Genomic DNA, 20,036 nt, shown 5'->3' with positions numbered 1-20,036 from the left:
GAAGCAAGGCTCCACATGATGGATGGTCTATATTAATTAAGGTGGCCCTACATGATGGACGGTCCATATCAAAGGTTGGCTCCTAATGATGAATGACTCACATCCAAGGCAAGCCTTGCATGATAGGTAACCCACATTGAAGGTAGGGCCCACATGATGGATATGTAGTCCAAATTAAAGGTGGGCTCCACATGATTGGCAATTAATAATTATGGGCCCTAAATGATGGACGATCCACACCAAAGGTCAGTCCTAATGATGAGTGGCCTATATCCAATGCGGACCCTACATGATGACAACCCACATCAAGGTGAGTCCCACATGATGGACAATCCATATTAAAGGTTGGCCCTAATGATGAGTGGCCCATATTCAAGGTAGGCCCTGCATGATGGACGACCCACATTAGAGGTGGGGTCCACATGATGTACGGTCCACATTAAAGATGGGCTCCATATGATGGGCGGTGGATATCAAAGGTGGCCCCCACTTGATGGATGACCAACATCAAAGGTGGGCCCTACATAATGAATGGTGCACATTAAAGGTCGGGCCATAATAATGAATGACCCACACCAAGGTGGGCCCTATATGATGGACGATCCACATCAAAGGTGAGGTCCATATAATGAATGGTCCACATCAAAGGCCAGCCCCATATGATGAATGGTGGATGTGAGGGGAACCAAATAAACCTAAGGAATAATTTCTTATGTTAATGAAAACCAAACATGCTTTTCAACTTTTTTATTGATAAGCATGTTCTATTCACATACACTTGATGCCGAATAAGTAGAAACCAAGATAAGTTACTTGTGTCATGAGTAGCTTATCCAAAGTAACTTGTGATCCCAACGCAACTTTATCTAAAGTTTCTTTAGATAAGCTACTTATGCCTTAAGTAGCTTAACTTGGTTTCTACTTATTAATATGAAGTGAGCAAGTACCTTTAAGTTTTTTTTAAAAAAAGTTACATATAATTGATCTTAAACCAAACTTACTTATCTACTATTATAAGTTTTTTTTTTTTTTTTTTAAAGGTAACTTATTTGGTAGTCTCCAAATGAGCCCTTATTCACTTTAATTTAATAAGTAGAAATCAAGATAAGATACTTAAGTTATAGGTATCTTATCTTAAGTAGAAATCAAGAAAGCAACATCAAGAACGAATCACACAACAATAGATAAATGCAAATAAACCAATCATAGAGAACACACATTTTTACATGGAAAAACACTTATGGGAAAAAAACCACGACACAAAGCAACAAGTAATCCACAATGAAAATAAATTATCAGAGATAGAATCAACTTACAGATGCATAAATCCAAAATCCCTCTTTAAAACCCTAGCTTCTCTCTGCGTCTCACGTTTAAATTAACCCCTATACGTGACATATTTTAATTTCCACGATTATTAACTTTTATATAGAGTTGCAACCGAATTAAGAAATAAAATACGCACTGGTACAAAATCACATAAAATCATCTATTGAACCTTCGATTGATCGAGACCAATCGATGAATCTTTTATCAATCGACGACACATGTTCGATCAACCGAACATGCGAAAAAGGACATTATAAAGGACATCATCTGCCAAACATAATTAGATCGAGGTAATCACCCTTTAATCAAGTTCTTCCCATTCTTCTTCATTCACAGATCCTAGACGTTCTGCTTTCCCAATGAGTTTGTGCTGCAGCTCTTTCTGAAATAGAAGGTCTCTCATCTTCACCTTTCATAATTCAAACTTATTTTTCTCAATGAACTTATCAGTCTCATACTTCAAGTTCGATCCCTTCATCATCATATTTTAGATTCTAAATGAATCCCCAACCTCGCTCTGATATCACTTGTTGGACGACGTGGAAGCAACTTAAAAAACAAATCACACAACAATAGATAAGCACAAACATAACAGTCATAGAGAACACATGTTTTTATCTGAAAAAATCACAGCACAAAGAGACAAACAATCCACTAAGAAAATGAATTATAAGAGAAAAAATCAACTTACAGATGCAAAAATCCAAAATCCCTTTTCAACTTACGATTCAAACACTTCCTTAGTGACATTGAATTATGAATCATGATGACTCTTAAGAAATGGGTAGAGTACATTTCTATAAAATTTGAATTCAAACAATGGTAAAATTTGTCATTAATGAAAAGACATCATATGTATAAACGTATACCTTGGATTATTTAACAACACAACAATCTTTGTAAGCTCCTCTCATCATTTCTTTCTCACCGTATTTTTATTTTTCGAGTCTTTTTGAAAATATGCATAAATTTCAATAAGTTTATGAATAAATTGTAAATAATAAAAAAATTTACAATATAAAATATAATATATATATATATATATAAAACAAAGACAAGAGTATATGCTACGAAAGTATGTTTCAGATGTATTTTTTTAGGCCGAAGCTCATATTTCTTTGGTTCGAAATATGAGGCTTATTGTATTTCAGAATAAGATTTTTTTTTATATTTCTGTTTACAGTTGTTTTCTGCACTAGGTGCATGAGCATGCCGGAATTGAAATTGCAACTTCAATTCAAACTTAACAACAATGACCCCAAGCGCCATGATAGGTAGACACGTAGTGTATGATCGAGATTCAAACAAATTAGTTGCCTATTCAACTACTCGCTCACTGTATAAAATTGGATTAGGCAATATTCTGATGGTGGGGTTCGTCCTCTGATAATAGGTTGCACCTTTGCTTTCTATACGAAAGGACTTTTCAATACAAACAAAGTGAAATGGGAGAAGGAATTCTTGCAGTCGGTCACGAAGGATAGCTGCGGAACATCTTTTCAACGGATGAACTGAATCCAACACGGGATCTTACACTCGAATTAGAACTAATGATTACCAGCTACTCAATTATCGCTACGACCTACACTACAGAATGTAAAATAAAAAGGCTTAGAAAGTAAAGATTACACTATGGAATGTAGTTCGCTTAACGAGGAAAGTAAAGATTACACTATGAAATGTAAATCGACAGGATAATTGAAAAGATAATCCGAAAGATAAATTCGGTTTGTCTGCCTTGGCATGAGACGATTTTTCTTATTGCTTTATTTTGCTATTTATATCTTTGATGCAACCATTCTGGATTCTTCCCATGTTCTGATGGTTGTCATAACCGTTTGCCACTATTGCCTTCTGAATGCTTACCATGTCTTAGCTCCACTACTTAGCTTCCCCTACTTCTCCTCTTACCACTTTTCATGTAACCGCTCGAGCATGACTTCTCATTCATCAACCGTTTGAGCAGTACACGGCACTTCCTGATACATCCTGGCTATACTTATCAAGAAATCTCCTTCGTATATATCTACAGATCTTTGAATACACCATGCAGATTCGTACAGATCACACGTAACTCTACCTGATTGGTCATGGCTGGGTATGGCGATAATAGCAATGAACATTGCCCCTCACGTCGCTTCACCTTTGGTAAAAAGGTGACAGCGACATACAACCCCTCATTAATAACGTATTTATTTCATACATGCGTTGCAGTATATTAACCATCTTCAGCTAACTCATCACAACACGTCAACGATGATCACATTTTATTGAAATGAGGGGGAACCCTGTGTTGGCACGTGGACTTGCATCAATTTTAACGAAATCATAATGATGCCTTACAAATGCTTCATTCTTTCGGCTGATATAAGCGCGGTTTCAAATTCTTCTTCCCCATGCCTTCATTTCGTCTTCTATTCAAAAGCTTCTTACTCTAAAGACCACAACTCCCTATCTCAATCTCAAACGTGTTCATCTGACATGAACGAAAACGTGTTCATTTGACACGGGAGTGTACATATAGGTTAGTGGTTAACCTATAAAAATCATTGTAAAAGTTAATAGTGAACCTATTGAAAACTCCTAAGATGGTGAATATCGGTACACTCAACATGAGTGCTCTGCCAAGAGTAGAGTAGGGAAATTAAACCACTATATATGCTTGTGTTTGTAATTGTCATTTGAGCACAATTCCATTCATACTTATGTGTTTAATTAGTTAAATCATATAAATGCTTGAATTGAATTGTATGTTAGACAATTAACTTGTATGTACACACAAACTCATTATTGTTATAGATTAGTTGCTTAATTACTATATCCTTTGTAGTATATATGATTGGATCCACTTTGTCTTGCAAGTCTTAGTGTTAACCTTAATAGATAAACGTTGATCGATTATCCCTTATATTTAGGATCCTAATTAGAACATGATAAAAAATATTAAAAGAGATGTAAAGCGGTTGTAAAATACAAAGTCCCAAAATAACGATTTTTTACTAGTCATCGATCCCATCGACACGCTGTCAATGAGACTTGATGAAATTGAATAACTACTCGATACGATTAAAGAAATAGTTCAATAATTAAACATAAAGTTCTTAAATTTTCTCAAAGGGATCGAAGGATAGTTCGATGGGATCGAAGGACCTTTAATCTTATTGAATGGTCTTTCGATTCTATCGATAGAGCCGTTAACTAGCCATTTTTATAACTGTTGGAAATCTTTTCCTCTAAAATGGGCATTCGGTTCTTGGGTATTTTGATTTTTTTTATTTATTTATTTTTACAATATAAGCTCATGTAAATCTTCACTCATATCCCTCATCTTAAGCCTCAAATTCTAAGAGATTCAGGTAAGTATTTTTCTTAAGCTTCATCACTCTAAAGCGGATTCTAACCTTGATTATAAAGATGAACTTAATCTTTCATTTATTTTAAAGATTAGACATGAAGTCATAATCAAATTCTTTTCTAAATCCCCTAGAACACCCATCTAGATGAATCCCTTAAGGAAAACAATAATCCCATTAATTGTAGGATATTCCACCATCATCCCACTACCTTAGTCACCTCATCACAATATCATATGCAAGGTGGTTGATCGTTTGAGCTAAAACATTGATGTTAATGATTGAGGGTGCAATTGAGAAGCTGATTGAAGTATGAGAGAGTATTAATCAAGCATCCCAAGCAATGCGTCACAAAAGGACTCAATCCGACAAGTAAGAAGTTAATTCTAGAGTCCATTCATACTTTTTTCTTGTATAAGTTGAATGTAGAGTTTGTGACCTAAATTCAAATAGGTTCTTATATACGACCTAGGCTCTTGTATATGGATGAATTCACTAAACACGGGTGTGTGTGTGTGTGTGTTACTCTATATGAATTTGAATTCAAAAATCATATTAGTTATATTTACAATATTGTTATTTATTTAATTATATGATACGGTGGAGCCCACCTTTAATTGACACCTTAGGTGTCCAAACCCTAAATGACTAAATAATTGAAATTTCTATATATAATATGTTCATTAAATTCAATTATCAAAATTTATAGTTCTTTTTTTTTTTTCTTTTTAAGATTCTGAAATTAAATGGCAAATGATTGATCGGGGTAGCCCACCGGATGATCGAATTATCCATATTATTAAGGTCTTGGCATATTTTGCCTCTATACATTAGATGAATGATGTTGATATAACCACACATACACTGATAGACCATCTTAACCTTCTACGACAAGTGATACCAACACCTGCTCAGAAATATAAAATTTTCTTATTAAATATTTCAAGATCTTACTAGTGTGGCCCCATCCGATGGTCAGATTGATCTGGAAGTTAGGGCTCTTGTATATTTTAGCCTTAGAAATCGTATGATCTATATATATCTAATCTGATTCGATCAAATGCACACTAATCAATCTATACAACAAGAAACTTCGCATGAAATTTTAAACTTCCATTAACTTTACATCGTATCTACCCACAGATAAATGTAATGAATAGCGACACGTTTATTGTATAGATTGAGTCAAATTAGATTAATTACATAAAAAAAAATAATGAAAGAAGAATAATAAACTTACTGGATCTAAGCTCTCCAAAATCTTCTCTCTCTCTCTCTCTCTCTCTCTCTCTCTCTCTCTCTCTCTCTCTCCTTTTCTCAGTTGTACGTAGGGTGCCTTTTTGTTAATATCTAAGTTGAAGTAGAACTCCTCTTATGACACTCTCCTTTTAAAAAAAAGGCTCATTTGAGAGATTGAGAGATATGTGGAGAGTTGAAAATATAAAAAGGAAAAATGATTAGGGATATAGATAAGATAGAAGATAAGATAGAAGATAAGATAGATGATAAAATAGGAGATAAGATATGAGATAGATATAAGATATTGAAATCTCTCTCAAATTCATTTTTTTCCATGGGCGTTACACTTCATCTTGCATTTCCCTTTCGATTTGGATCTCGATCGAGAATTCTCATTCTCCAATTCAGAATTCCTCCTCCTAGCAACTAACGCATCTATAAAAGTACTTTCACCACCATCATTCTTTCTCAATTGCTTCTCATGAAGGGTTGAGATACAGTGTCAACTTTTTTGGCATTTATGCCGTGGATCATCGTATTTAACAGATTCTCGAAAGATAGTGGAAGTGAATTCAACATAATCAGGGCTTGATCTTCCGCTTTTATCTTAACCTCCACATTCGTTATTTTATATAGCAATCCCGTGAATGTGCTTATGAGTTTATTGATATCAGACCTCTGTATCATCTTAAGATAATAGAATTGTTTCTTAAGATACAAACGACGGCCCATGAATTTCTTTATGTATAAATTGTCAAGTATCCTCTATATACCAGCGGCGATCTTTTGATCAAAGACATTGTAAGGAATGTTATCCATTAAACACAATTGAATCAAGGTTATATATTCTCATCAAATTCATCATATTCTTCATCGCTTATAAACACATGACTCTTCGCCTTACCAAGGAGAGCATATTGCAATCCTTATTGAATTAGAAGATCTCTCATATTTACCTTCCAAAGTTTGAAATTATTTTTACTGTTGAATTTATCCGATTCGTACTTCATGTTAGACCCTTTTGTCGACATATTTCAGATTATAACTCAAAGCCCAATATTTTCTCTAAGATCACTTGTTGGGGATTGCACGCGTCGTCGATCGAACCATCAAGCAGTCATCAATCAATCGAGTCAGCATGTTTAATCAATCGAACATATGCAAAAATGCCTAGAGAGTTAATTGGGTTTTTTCGAATCCTTTCGATCAATCGAGCATGTCCAAAACTATCTAGATACCAACATGCATAAATCGGAGTTCACTCGATTGATCAAGTAGGGTATCAATCGATCGAACAACTATTCCATATACATATTGAAGACATCTCACAACAAAATCATGTAATACCAGTTTGGTCAATTGTAAATGTTGGGCCTACTTTTACAAATGTGTCATATATCCTCACTATCAATCCACTTTTTCAGCTAATTTTAAAGCACGGCCGCAAAAGCATTGGATTCAAATCTCAAGTCATGATTGGCCATTAAAAACTCTCTAGGGCCACGAAAGTTTTGGGTAAAGATTATGTTTGTATTGTCCTCTCTCACCAGTATTGACATATACTACCATTAAATTGGACAACGTGGTCTGCATCAGGCTACGTGTAAACACCTCCAATCAAAAGTTGAGAATGTTCAAGCAATCTAATTTGGAGAGAATTTGATTTAGATAAAGTAAGTCTATAATTTATTCACTATAATTTGAATTTAAGCATGACATGTCTACAATTTCCTAATAACTACCTGTCTAAGAACAACAAGCTGCCAGATCATCAAATAACTCACAGTAACTAATATAAGCCCATTTGATCACGTCGGGTAACACCGACTTTGGTTAGGCTGTGACCGTTGGCCCTACTTTGAATAATGTATAGTACATCCTCTCTAACCGTCTACTTTTTCAGCTCATTTTAGAGCATGACTAGAAAATAATCAGATTCAAATCTCAACTCGTGATTGACCTTTAAATACTCTCCTGCGCCACAAAAGTTTTGGGTCAAGATGATATTTCTAGTGTCCTTTCATCTAGGTTCGTGTGAGCTTGTGAACAGGTTGGAAGGCAAATAAACATTCGTGTGACACACTAGGAAGTTTTTAACGGTGGACTTATAATCACCACTGTTTCTTGTGGTGTGGTCCACTTGAGATATGTATCCACTTCATTTTTGAGATGAGATCTTAAAATGATCTGTCAAAAGCGATGAACGGCATGGATATACAACACTACATCAAAATGGTCCCCTGTTTACGGCCTGAGTGATCCCAGTGTTATCCCCCACCCGCCCCATCACAAACGGACGCGGATTGCGTCCTACCCCCGCCCGGACAGTAATCCGTCCGGGCAGGGATCTGTGTGCCCACCGTGATTTAAGTGTTTTATCCACGCCGTTCATAGTTTTTATAATATCATTTTAAGGTATGAGCCAAAAAATGAGACAGGTAAAGTGATTAATTGGACCACAAAGTGGGAATTGAACGTACACCAGTAAAAATTTCTTGGAGGCTGGAGAATTTTCGGATCAAGATGATATTTGTTTTTTCATTTCATCCACGTTTACATGACCTTATGAATAGGTTGGATGGTAAAAAAACATCATAGTGGCCCTTAGAAAGGTTTCAATGGTGGGTGTCATTATCACTGCAGCTTCTTTGGTGTGGCCTACTGGTTCTGTGGACCTATTTCATTTTTAGTATCACACATCAAAATGATCTTATAAAATCGATGAACGGCGTGGATAAAACACTTAAATCACAGTGGACCCCACAGAACCCTGCCCGGACGGATTATTGTCCGGGCGAGGGTAGGACGCAATCCGCGTCCATCACAAACGCCCTTTCTTTTCCATCTCTTTCCAACTTCACTTTTATCATCGAAGTCAGAATCTACTTTTCGTTTGAATACCAATTACCGGATAATTTCTAGATTTTCTGTCACGAGGCATTTCTCTCCTTATCCCACCTTTCTCCCTTTCCCAGGTATCTGTCTCGGGATATCTCGCTCCTGACAGGGATATATTTGTAATTTCCTTTTCAGTCTTGGATTCTGTAATCTCGTTTCGCTGAATATGTACTTTTTATTATTTTCTTCTTCTTCTAACCCGAGGTTAGTTCGGAAAACTGCAAATTACGAGAAAGAGAATAAAAATTTATACTCCTGCACGCTATTGTCATCCATACACATTCAAAGATCTTTTGAATTAGTAACATATACATATTCCTATCTAAACCATTCAGATTGTGGGGCCTACTGAGGATGGGCCATTAAATAACATATTCAAGGATATCTTTAACAATCTGGACCATCCAAATTGTGGGGCACAGCGTAGATGGAATGTCAAAATTTTACTGATCAAGCAATCCTAACCATCCAATTGATGACTATCAAATGGACGGTTAAAATAATAATAATGAGTGGTCTAATTTCCAAAGGTAACATCAGTAGTTACTTTCATTGATAGCGAGTGAGTTTTGGGTAATGCTCCATCCATTATTAGGACGGAACGCTGACGGTCTGTATTGCGAAACAACGGCCCCATGTTTCCGGCTGCAGAGTCGGATTGCGTACTTAGTTACTCAGTACGCTCTTATCGTACTGAGTAAACTCAGTTGGGCCCACCGCGAATGCATGTGGTTTATCCACGCCGTCCATCCGTTTTTCCAGATCATTTTATGGGTTCAACCCAAAATTGATGCATATACAAAGCTCAAGTGGACCATACTATGGAAAAAGTGAAACTATTGATTTCAACTGTTGAAATTTTTCTAAGGCCTCAGTGATGTTTATTTGTCATCCAACCTGTTCTTATAATCAGAAGGACATGGATGAAGGGAAAACATAAATATCAACTTGATCTAAAACATCTGATGTCCCAAAGAATTTTTCAAAGGTAGACAATTCACACATTTTCTGGTGGTGTGGTCCATTTGACGTTTGCATATAGTCCATTTTTGGGGTAAATCACTAAAATTATGTGTTAAAAGAGATAGCGAGTGAGTTTTGGGTAATGCTCCATCCATTATTAGGACGGAACGCTGACGGTCTGTATTGCGAAACACCGGCCCCATGTTTCCGGCTGCAGAGTCTGTCCTATCACGAGGAAGGAAATTTCTACCTCCAAAATCGCTCGCCAGTTGGGATTTTAGCAAATAGTGCTTACGGACGGTGCAGAGAATTGAGAATTGTGGGCCCTGCAAGGTACGTACTGACATCCAAACCGTCCAACAGATGCACCCCACTCAAATCATCAGATGAGCAGAAAATATGGTGGGTTCAATCATACGTGAAACAAACTAAAATTTAAAAGAGAGAGAGAGAGAGAGAGAGAACACCACTAAAAAATCAAAATGCAAATGTGGCCCATCTGATCATTCGATTGCCAGATTTTTTGTTCTTGTGATCAGCATAATGGGGTTTCATAGGTTGGACGGATTGGATGTTACACATATACCATGTCGGGTCCATAATTCTCTACGTTGCTACTTTTAAGGTAAAAAAGGTTTTAAAAAAAGAAAAAGAAAAAAGACTGCGGCTTAATTCCTCTGAAATCCTGATTTTACAAACATAATCTTTGACTTTTGTTATTGTATCTAAACTATTTTAGTTCTAATGACGAAATTACCCTGTCTACATTTTATCCTTAAAGCCGGTGAAGCTGAGGATCGTGAGACCGTGATGCTTAGATGACATCTAAAGCCTTCCAACAGGTGCGTTTAACGTTTAGATGAAATGAACAGAAAATCAGGCTGATCTGATCATCAGGTGGGCCACACCATAAAAAAATTAATATACACCACCCAAATATTTGAAAATTCACTTGTGGCCACTGATATTTGATCGGCCTGATACTGAGGTTCAGGTCACTTGGTCATCATGATCAAGAAAACCTGTTGGACGGAATGGATACCACACAACACCATGTGGGCCCTGATTCCATTACTCTTTTTATGCCTAATTACATCACTTTTGAAAAAACAAAGAAGATGGGTAATATGGTCATTTCAGCCCAAAACATAGGAATTTAAAATTACCTACTTTTACAGTCTGCAAGTGTATGGATATGGTACTCTGTAAGTGTACAATACGGCTACAGGCTTCCTTACAAATTACAATACGCCCACACTCGGCAGTTGTATACGGTGCACGGAAGCGGATTGCCTGCAGCACCCCCTCCAGGGATATCCCTGCCACGGCTTCGTGGGGCCCACAGATACGTATGTGTTTTATCCAGGCCGTCCATACGTTCTGCCAGGTCATTTTAGGGCGTGGGCCAAAAAATATGGTAGATACAAATTTCGAGTGGACTATACTACAGTTACATTTGATAATGAACGGCCACCGTTGAAAACTTCATAAGGAATACAGAACTTTTGGATCAAGCTGATATTCGTGTTTCCCTTCATTCAGGTGAGTGTGACCTTATGAACAGATAGGGTGAGCCGTAGGAAGGTTTTAATATAGGGCGTCATAATCCACACTGTTTCCAGCAGCGTGGTCTACTTGAGACTTGTATCTTCTTAATTTTTGGGGTCAACAACTAAAATTATCTGGAAAAACGGATGGACGGTGTGGATAAAGAACATACATCACGGTGGGCCCCACAAGGTCGTGCCACCAGAGATATCCCAGGGGGCGGCCGGTGGAGGCAAGCCGCTTCTAATGAGTACCCGCTTTTCTGGAACATGCACGGAGCATGCGCTTGGCGGAAACGGCGGCAGTGAGAGATGCTGAAATTGCTGAATGCCCTCGTTCGAGTGCACTCACCTCACACGTGCATACACCCCAAGCGTGTGTAAGATGGGATCCGTCCTGCATCAATAACAAGTAAATTAGATTGGCAGGTTATGGTATCTAAGACAGTGGGGATGGTGGGTCCCTTACCCTGTAATTAGTGGGCCACACCTCTACCATGGACCCCGTATCCAGCCAGGTGGCTGCCACCCTGACCACAGGTTCCACCTTGATGTATGTGTTGTGTATCTACGCGGTTCGTCCGTTTTGTCACCTTATCTTAAGGCATGGTCCTAAAAATGAAGCTGAAATAAATCTTAGGTGGACCATACCATAAGAAATAGTGTTTGTTGAACACCCACCATTAAAAACATCCTTGGTCCATACTAATGTTTATTTGCCATCCAACCTGTTGATAGGATCACGTACCCTGGATGAAAGGCCAACGAAAATAGCAGCTTGATCCTGATCCGAAACCTTTGGGGCATCTAGAAGCTTTTTACGGTGGAACCCAGTGCTTTTTGTGTGGTCCATTTGAGATTTGCATCAGCTTTTTTTTTTTTTTTTTTAATACCATGCTATGGAATAAGATGGACCACATGGATATACAATGCATACATGGGGTCACAATAATATGCATTTACTGGGTTATTAATTAAAATAGCATTCAATTATGATGTCTTACCTAGTTTTTTTCGTAACGAAAATACTCCTGTATGAGTCATACTATCATGTTGCGGTAGCTTTTCATGTAAGTAGGTAGCTTTTCATGTAAGTTGACAATTGAGGCCATCCCTTCTTCGATCCAATTCATTCACTTTTTTTCGACGAGTGTGAATCCATATTAGGGTTATTTTTTAAAATAATATAGTTGTTTATGGCCCGCAACTGCATCAATATTGTGCACTAATTTTAAATTATTTCCTCAGGTGTGTTCCATCCATGATGAGTTTTTCCCTTAAACTTCAACAAATGCCACGAAATTAAAACTCATTTTCATGTGGACAAGTTAGATTTGCTTTAAGACAATCCAGTGGACTCCACGTAGTATCTCATGTGGGTTCAAAAGGTAAGGCTCTTGCGTGGGACGGCCTTTTGGTCTTTTCTTCTTTCTTCTTCATTTGTTTCATATGAGAGGACCACACAAAGAGCCTATGCCTCTTCGAGGGTAACTAGTTGCACGGACAAACATTACACTACTCAGTGACAACAAAAAGCTTCAGCCAATCTCTGGCGAGGCTTCGAGTGTAAAAAATAGATTTAAAAAAAAAAAAAAAATTTCTCCAGCCAAAATATCTGACGTAGAAGTCGTGACAGTCAAGTGCATGTTCTTTTATATGTTGTGCTTGCTTTTATTGTTAGGTATTAATGGTGAGAGTTTGTAAAAAGAGAGTATAGTAATTTCCTTCGTAGTTTTTTTTTATTAGCTTAGGTATGAATAGTAAGAGTTTGTGAAAGGAAGGAGAATATAGTAATTCCCTTCGTAGTTAGTTGTAATGAATGAATATGATAAAATTTTGAATAGATGAATATTTTAATATAAAATAGTATCCGAATGAGGTGATTCCAAACCCATTAGAAAGTTTATCAAATTATTTTCCAACATGTACAAGATCATCCAAATTGGACATGTAATTAGGGAGTTATGACAGTTTTCGTGGGACTAACGATACATAGTGAGTATCGAAGACCCACAATAACTTTGGGCTTATATCTGGGTAATAAAAATGGTGTTCAAATGAGAATGTTTCAAATCTATTTGAAAATTCATCAAATTTCCTTTCCAACCAATATAATATCAAAAATGACGGTCCAAAACCATCTCAAATGGCCAAAAAGGACGGTCATGGACCGTCGCAAGGGCTGTCAAATTTTGACGTGTCCTATTACTTAAAGGACGATCGAAAATCGTCATTTTTATTGACGAAAAAAGGACGGTCCTGAACCGTTCTTAAAAAGGATGGTCTTAGACAGTCTCTTATGAGCCTTTAAAGGACGGCCATCGACCGTCCTTAAAAAAGACTGTCATAGACCGTCTCTGATGAGCCTTTAAAGGACTGTCATGGTCCGTCTCTTATGGGCCTTCAAAGGACGGCCACAGACCGTCCTTAAAAAGGACTGTCATGAGCCGTCCCTTATAAGAGGGTCATTATACACCTGTTACATCATCATATTCTTCCTGATATACACCTGTTATATAATATATTTCATCATATTCACATTCACATCCATCTAAACCTGAACTACGTAAATCCAACATAAACTACATTCATCCAAACATAAACTACATCCATCTAAACCCAAACTACGTAAATCCAACATAAACTACATTCATCCAAACATAAACTACATCCATCCAAACACAAGCAATCTTATCCACATTACATTCATCCACACATAAATACATATAAGTTTAACATCATAAAAAAAATTAAAAAATCAGCAACAATTTTCTTTTTGTGTCTTTCACCTGAAAAAAAAAAATATTAAACCAACAAAACATTATAATTCAGAATCATGAAGAATTGCATAAACTTCTTCCAAAAAAGTGAGCACTTTTTAAAAATAAAACCGATCATTAAAATAGGTTTAGGTTTAGGTTTTAGGTTTTAGGTGTTAGGTTTTAGGTTTAGGTTTAGGATTAGGTTTTAGGTTATAGGTTATAAGTTTAGGTTATAGGTATAGGTTATAGGTTAAGGTTTAGGTTATAGGTTTTGGTTTTGGTTTAGGTTAAGGTTTAGGCTTAGGTTATAGGTTTAGGTTAGGTTTAGGTTAAGGTTTAGGTTTTAGTTATAGGTTATAGTATATAGGTTATAACTTTAGGGAATTGAGAATAGGTTAAGGTTAAGGTTTAGGTTTAGGAAATCGGGTCCGAGTTCGGGATCGGGTTTAGGTTTGGGTTATCAAGTTTAGGTTAGGGAGTTGAGATTAGGATTAGGTGTAGGTTTAGGTTCAAGGATTTGAAAATACATTTCGATTTTAGGTTTAGGTTTAGGTTATAAGTGCAGGTAATAGGTTTAGGTTTATGTTAGGTTATAGGTTAACGTTTAGGTTTAAGAAATCGGGTTCGGGTTTGGGATCGGGTTTAGGTTTGGAATGGGGAGTTGAGATTAGGATTAAGTGTAGGTTTAGGTTTAGGGATTTGAGAATACATTTAGGTTTAGGTTAAGGTCTAGGTTTAGGTTTAGGTTTAGGTTTAGCTTATAAGCAATAGGTTTTAGGTTTAGGTTTAAGTTATAGGTTACAGGTTTAGCTATAGCTTTAGGCTTAGGTTTAGGTTACAAGATAAAGGTTTAGGGAATTGAGAATAGGTTAAGGTTTAGGTTGAGGAAATCTGGTTCGAGTTCGGGATCGAGTTTAGGTTCGAGTTTTCAAGTTTAGGTTTAGGTTTAGGTTAGGGAGTTGAGATTAGGATTAGGTGTAGGTTTAGGTTTAGGGATTCGAGAATACATTTAGGTTTTAGGTTTAGGTTATAAGCTATAGGTTTAGGAAATTGAGAATAGGTTAAGGTTTAGGTTTAGGAAATCGGGTTCGGGTTCAGGATCGGGTTTAGGTTTTGGTTTTCAAGTTTAGGTTTAGGTTTAGGTAAGGGAGTTGAGATTAGGATTAGGAGTAGGTTTAGGTTTAGGGATTTGAGAATAGGGTAAGGTTTAGGTTTAGGAAATCGGGTTCGGGTTCGGGATCGGGTTTAGGTTTGAGTTTTCAAGTTTAGGTTTAGGTTTAGGTTAGGGAGTTGAGATTAGGATTAGGTGTAGGTTTAGGTTTAGGGATTTGAGAATACATTTAGGTTTTAGGTTTATGTTTAAGTTATAGGTTATAGGTTTAGGTTAAGGTATAGGTTTAGGTTATAAGCAATAGGTTTAAGGAATTGAGAATAGGTTAAGGTTTAGGTTTAGGAAATCGGGTTCGGGTTCGGGTTCGGGATCGGGTTTAGGTTTTGGTTTTCAAGTTTAGGTTTAGATTTAGGTTAGGGAGTTGAGATTAGGATTAAGTGTAGGTTTAGGTTTAGGTTTAGGGATTTGAGAATACATTTAGGTTTTAGGTTTAGGTTTAGGTTATAGGTTATAGGTTTAAGTTTAGGTTAAGGTATAGGTTTAGGTTTCGGTTTAGGTTATAAGCTATAGGTTTAGGGAATTGAGAATAGGTTAAGGTTTAGGTTTAGGAAATCGGGTTCGGGTTCGGGATCGGGTTTAGGTTTGAGTTTTCAAGTTTAGGTTTAGATTTAGGTTAGGGAGTTGAGATTAGGATTAGGTGTAGGTTTAGGTTTAGGTTTAGGGATTTGAGAATACATTTAGGTTTTAGGTTTAGGTTTAGGTTATAGGTTATAGGTTATAAGTTTAGGTTTAGGTTAAGGTATAGGTTTAGGTTTCGGTTTAGGTTATAAGCAATAAGTTTAGGGAATTGAGAATAGGTTAAGGTTTAGGTTTAGGAAATCGGGTTCGGGTTCGGGATCAGGTTTAGGTTTGGATTTTAAAGTTCAAGTTTAGGTTTAGATTAGGATTAGGTGTAGGTTTAGGTTTAGGAATTTGAGAATACATTAATGTTTAGGTTTAGGAAATCAGGTTGGGTTCGGGATCGGGTTTAGGTTTGAGTTTTCAAGTTTAGGTTTAGGTTTAGGTTTAGGTTAGGGAGTTGAGATTAGGATTAGGTGTAGGTTTGGGTTTAAGGATTTGAGAATACATTTAGGTTTTAGGTTTATGTTTAGGTTATAGGTTATAGGTTTAGGTTTAGGTATAGGTATAGGTTTAGGTTTCGGTTTAGGTTATAAGCAATAGGTTTAGGGAATTGAGAATAGGTTACGGTTTAGGTTTAGGAAATCGGGTTCGGGTTCGGGATCGGGTTTAGGTTTGGGTTATCAAGTTTAGGTTTAGGTTTAGGTTAGAAAGTTTAGATTAGGATTAGGTGTAGGTTTAGGTTTAGGGATTTGAGAATACATTTAGGTTTTAGGTTTATGTTTAGGTTATAGGTTATAGGTTTAGGTTTAGGTTTAGGTATAGGTATAGGTTTAGGTTTCGGTTTAGGTTAAGGTTTAGGTTTAAGAAAGCGGGTTCGGGTTCGGGATCGGATTTAGGTTTGGATTTTCAAGTTTAGGTTTAGGTTTAGGTTAGGGAGTTGATATTAGGATTAGGTATAGGTTTATGTTTAGGAATTTGAGAATACATTTAGGTTTTAGGCTTAGGTTTAGGTTATAGGTTACATGTTTAAGTTAAGGCTATAGGTTATAGGTTTAGGTTTAGGTTTAAGGATTTGAGAATACATTTAGGTTTTAGGTTTAGGTTTATGTTTAGGTTTAGGTTTAAGTTTAGGTTATAAGCTATAGGTTTAGGGAATTGAGAATAGGTTAAGGTTTAGGTTTAAGAAATCGGGTTCGGATTCGGGATCGGGTTTAGGTTTTGGTTTTCAAGTTTAGGTTTAGGTTTAGGTTAAGGAGTTGAGATTAGGATTAGGTGTAAGTTTAGGTTTAGGGATTTGAGAATACATTTAGGTTTTAGGTTTATATTTAAGTTATAGGTTACAGGTTTAGGTTAAGGCTATAGGTTATAGGTTTAGGTTAAGGTTTAGGTTAAGGTTTAGATTTAGGTTTAAGGATTTGAGAATATATTTAGGTTTTGGGTTTAGGTTTAGGTTATAGGTTACGGGTTTAGGTTTAGGTTTAGGTTTATGTTATAGGTTATAGGTTTAGGTTAAGGTTTAGGTTAAGGTTAAGGTTAAGGTTAAGGTTTAGGTTATAAGCTATAGGTTATAAGCTATAGGTTTAGGGAATTGAGAATAGGTTAAGGTTTAGGTTTAGGAAATCGGGTTCGGGTTCGGGTTTGGGTTTAGGTTTGAGTTTTCAAGTTTAGGTTTAGGTTTAGGTTAGAGAGTTGAGATTAGGATTAGGTGTAGGTTTAGGTTTCGGGATTTGAAAAAACATTTAGGTTATAGGTTTATGTTTAGGTTATAGGTTATAGGTTTAGGTTAAGGTATAGGTTTAGGTTTCGGTTTAGGTTATAAGCAATAGGTTTAGGGAATTGAGAATAGGTTAAGGTTTAGGTTGAGGAAATCGGGTTCGAGTTCGGGATCGAGTTTAGGTTCGAGTTTTCAAGTTTAGGTTTAGGTTTAGGTTAGGGAGTTGAGATTAGGATTAGGTGTAGGTTTAGGTTTAGGGATTTGAGAATACATTTAGGTTTTAGGTTTATGTTTAGGTTATAGGTTATAGGTTTAGGTTAAGGTATAGGTTTAGGTTATAAGCAATAGGTTTAAGGAATTGAGAATAGGTTAAGGTTTAGGTTTAGGAAATCGGGTTCGGGTTCGGGTTCGGGATCGGGTTTAGGTTTTGGTTTTCAAGTTTAGGTTAGGGAGTTGAGATTAGGATTAGGTGTAGGTTTAGGTTTAGGTTTAGGGATTTGAGAATACATTTAGGTTTTAGGTTTATGTTTAGGTTATAGGTTATAGGTTTAGGTTTAGGTTAAGGTATAGGTTTAGGTTTCGGTTTAGGTTATAAGCAATAGGTTTAGGGAATTGATAATAGGTTAAGGTTTAGGTTTAGAAAATCGGGTTCGGGTTCGGGATCGGGTTTAGGTTTGGGTTATCAAGTTTAGGTTTAGGTTTAGGTTAGAAAGTTTAGATTAGGATTAGGTGTAGGTTTAGGTTTAGGGATTTGAGAATACATTTAGGTTTTAGGTTTATGTTTAGGTTATAGGTTATAGGTGTAGGTTTAGGTATAGGTTTAGGTTTCAGTTTAGGTTATAAGCAATTGGTTTAGGAAATTGAGAATAGGTTAAGGTTTAGGTTTAGGAAATCGGGTTTGGGTTCGGGATCAGGTTTAGGTTTGGATTTTCAAATTTAGGTTTAGGTTTAGTTTAGGGAGTTAAGATTTGGATTAGGTGTAGGTTTAGGTTTAGGGATTTGAGAATACATTTAGGTTTTAGGCTTAGGTTTAGGTTATAGGTTACATGTTTAGGTTAAGGCTATAGGTTATAGGTTTAGGTTAAGGTTTAGGTTTAGGTTTAAGGATTTGAGAATACATTTAGGTTTTAGGTTTAGGTTTAGGTTATAGCTTACAAGTTAGAGGTTTAGGTTTAGGTTTAGGTTTAGGTTTATGCTATAGGTTATAGGTTTAGGTTAAGGTTTAGGTTTGGTTTTAAGTTTAAGTTATAAGCTATAGGTTTAGGGAATTGAGAATAGGTTAAGGTTTAGGTTTAGGAAATCGGGTTCGGGTTCGGGATCGGGTTTAGGTTTTGGTTTTCAAGTTTAGGTTTAGGTTTAGGTTAGGGAGTTGAGATTAGGATTAGGTGTAGGTTTAGGTTTAGGGATTTTAGAATACATTTAGGTTTTAGGTTTAGGTTAAGGCTATAGGTTATAGGTTCAGGTTCAGAATCGGGTTTAGGTTTGGGTTATCAAGGTTAGGTTTAGGTTTAGGTTAGGGAGTTTAGATTAGGATTAGGTGTAGGTTTAGGTTTAGGGATTTGAGAATACATTAGGTTTTAGGTTTAGGTTATAGGTTTAGGTTAAGGTTTAGGGAAAGGTAATAGGTTTTGATTTAGGTTATAGGTTATAGGTTTAAGTTTTAGGTTTAGGTTTAGGTTTTGATTTATGTTATAGGTTATAGGTTTAGGTTAAGGTTTATGTTTAGTTTATAGGTTTTGGGATTTAAGAATGGGTTCGGGTTTAGGTTATAGGTTTTGAGATTTGAGAATGGGTTCGGGTTTAGGTTATAAGTTCAGGTTTTGGTTTAGGTTTAGGTTATAGGTTTTTGGATTTGAAAATGGGTTATGGTTTAGGTTTAGGAAATCGGGTTCAGGTTCGGAATTGGGTTTAAGTTTGAGTTTTCAAGTTTATATTTAGGTTTAGGTTAGGGAGTTGAGATTAGGATTAGGTGTAGGTTTAGCTTTAGGGAATTGAGTTTAGCTTATAGGTTTAGGGAAAGCTTAGGTTTAGGTTATAGGTGTTGGGATTTGGGAATAGTTTTAGGTTATAAGTATAGGTTTAGGTTAGGTTATAGGTTAAGGTTTAAGGATATGAGTTTAGGCTATAGGTATAGGTTTAGGTCTAGGTTTAGGTTTAGGGAATTGAGTTTAGGTTATAGGTTTAGGGAAAGGTTAGGTTTAGGTTATAGCTTTTGATTTAGGTTATAAGTTAACGGTTTAGGTTATAGGTTTTTGGATTTGAGAATGGGTTCGAGTTTAGGCTATAGGTTTTAGCTTTAGTTTAGGTTATAGGTTTTGGTTTAGGTTATAGGTTATAGGTTTAGGTTTAGGTTTAGGTTTAAATTATGGGTTATAGGATTTGAGAATGCGTTCGGGTTTAAGATATAGGTTTTGGTTTTAGTTATATGTTTTGATTTAGGTTTAGGTTATAGGTTTAGGTTTTAGGTTAAGGTTATAGGTTTAGGTTAAGGTTTAGGTT

The sequence above is a fragment of the Magnolia sinica genome, chromosome 3, assembly GCF_029962835.1.
Source record: "Magnolia sinica isolate HGM2019 chromosome 3, MsV1, whole genome shotgun sequence".
Taxonomy (NCBI): Eukaryota; Viridiplantae; Streptophyta; class Magnoliopsida; order Magnoliales; family Magnoliaceae; genus Magnolia; species Magnolia sinica.
Note: the sequence above shows the minus strand (reverse complement) of the source record.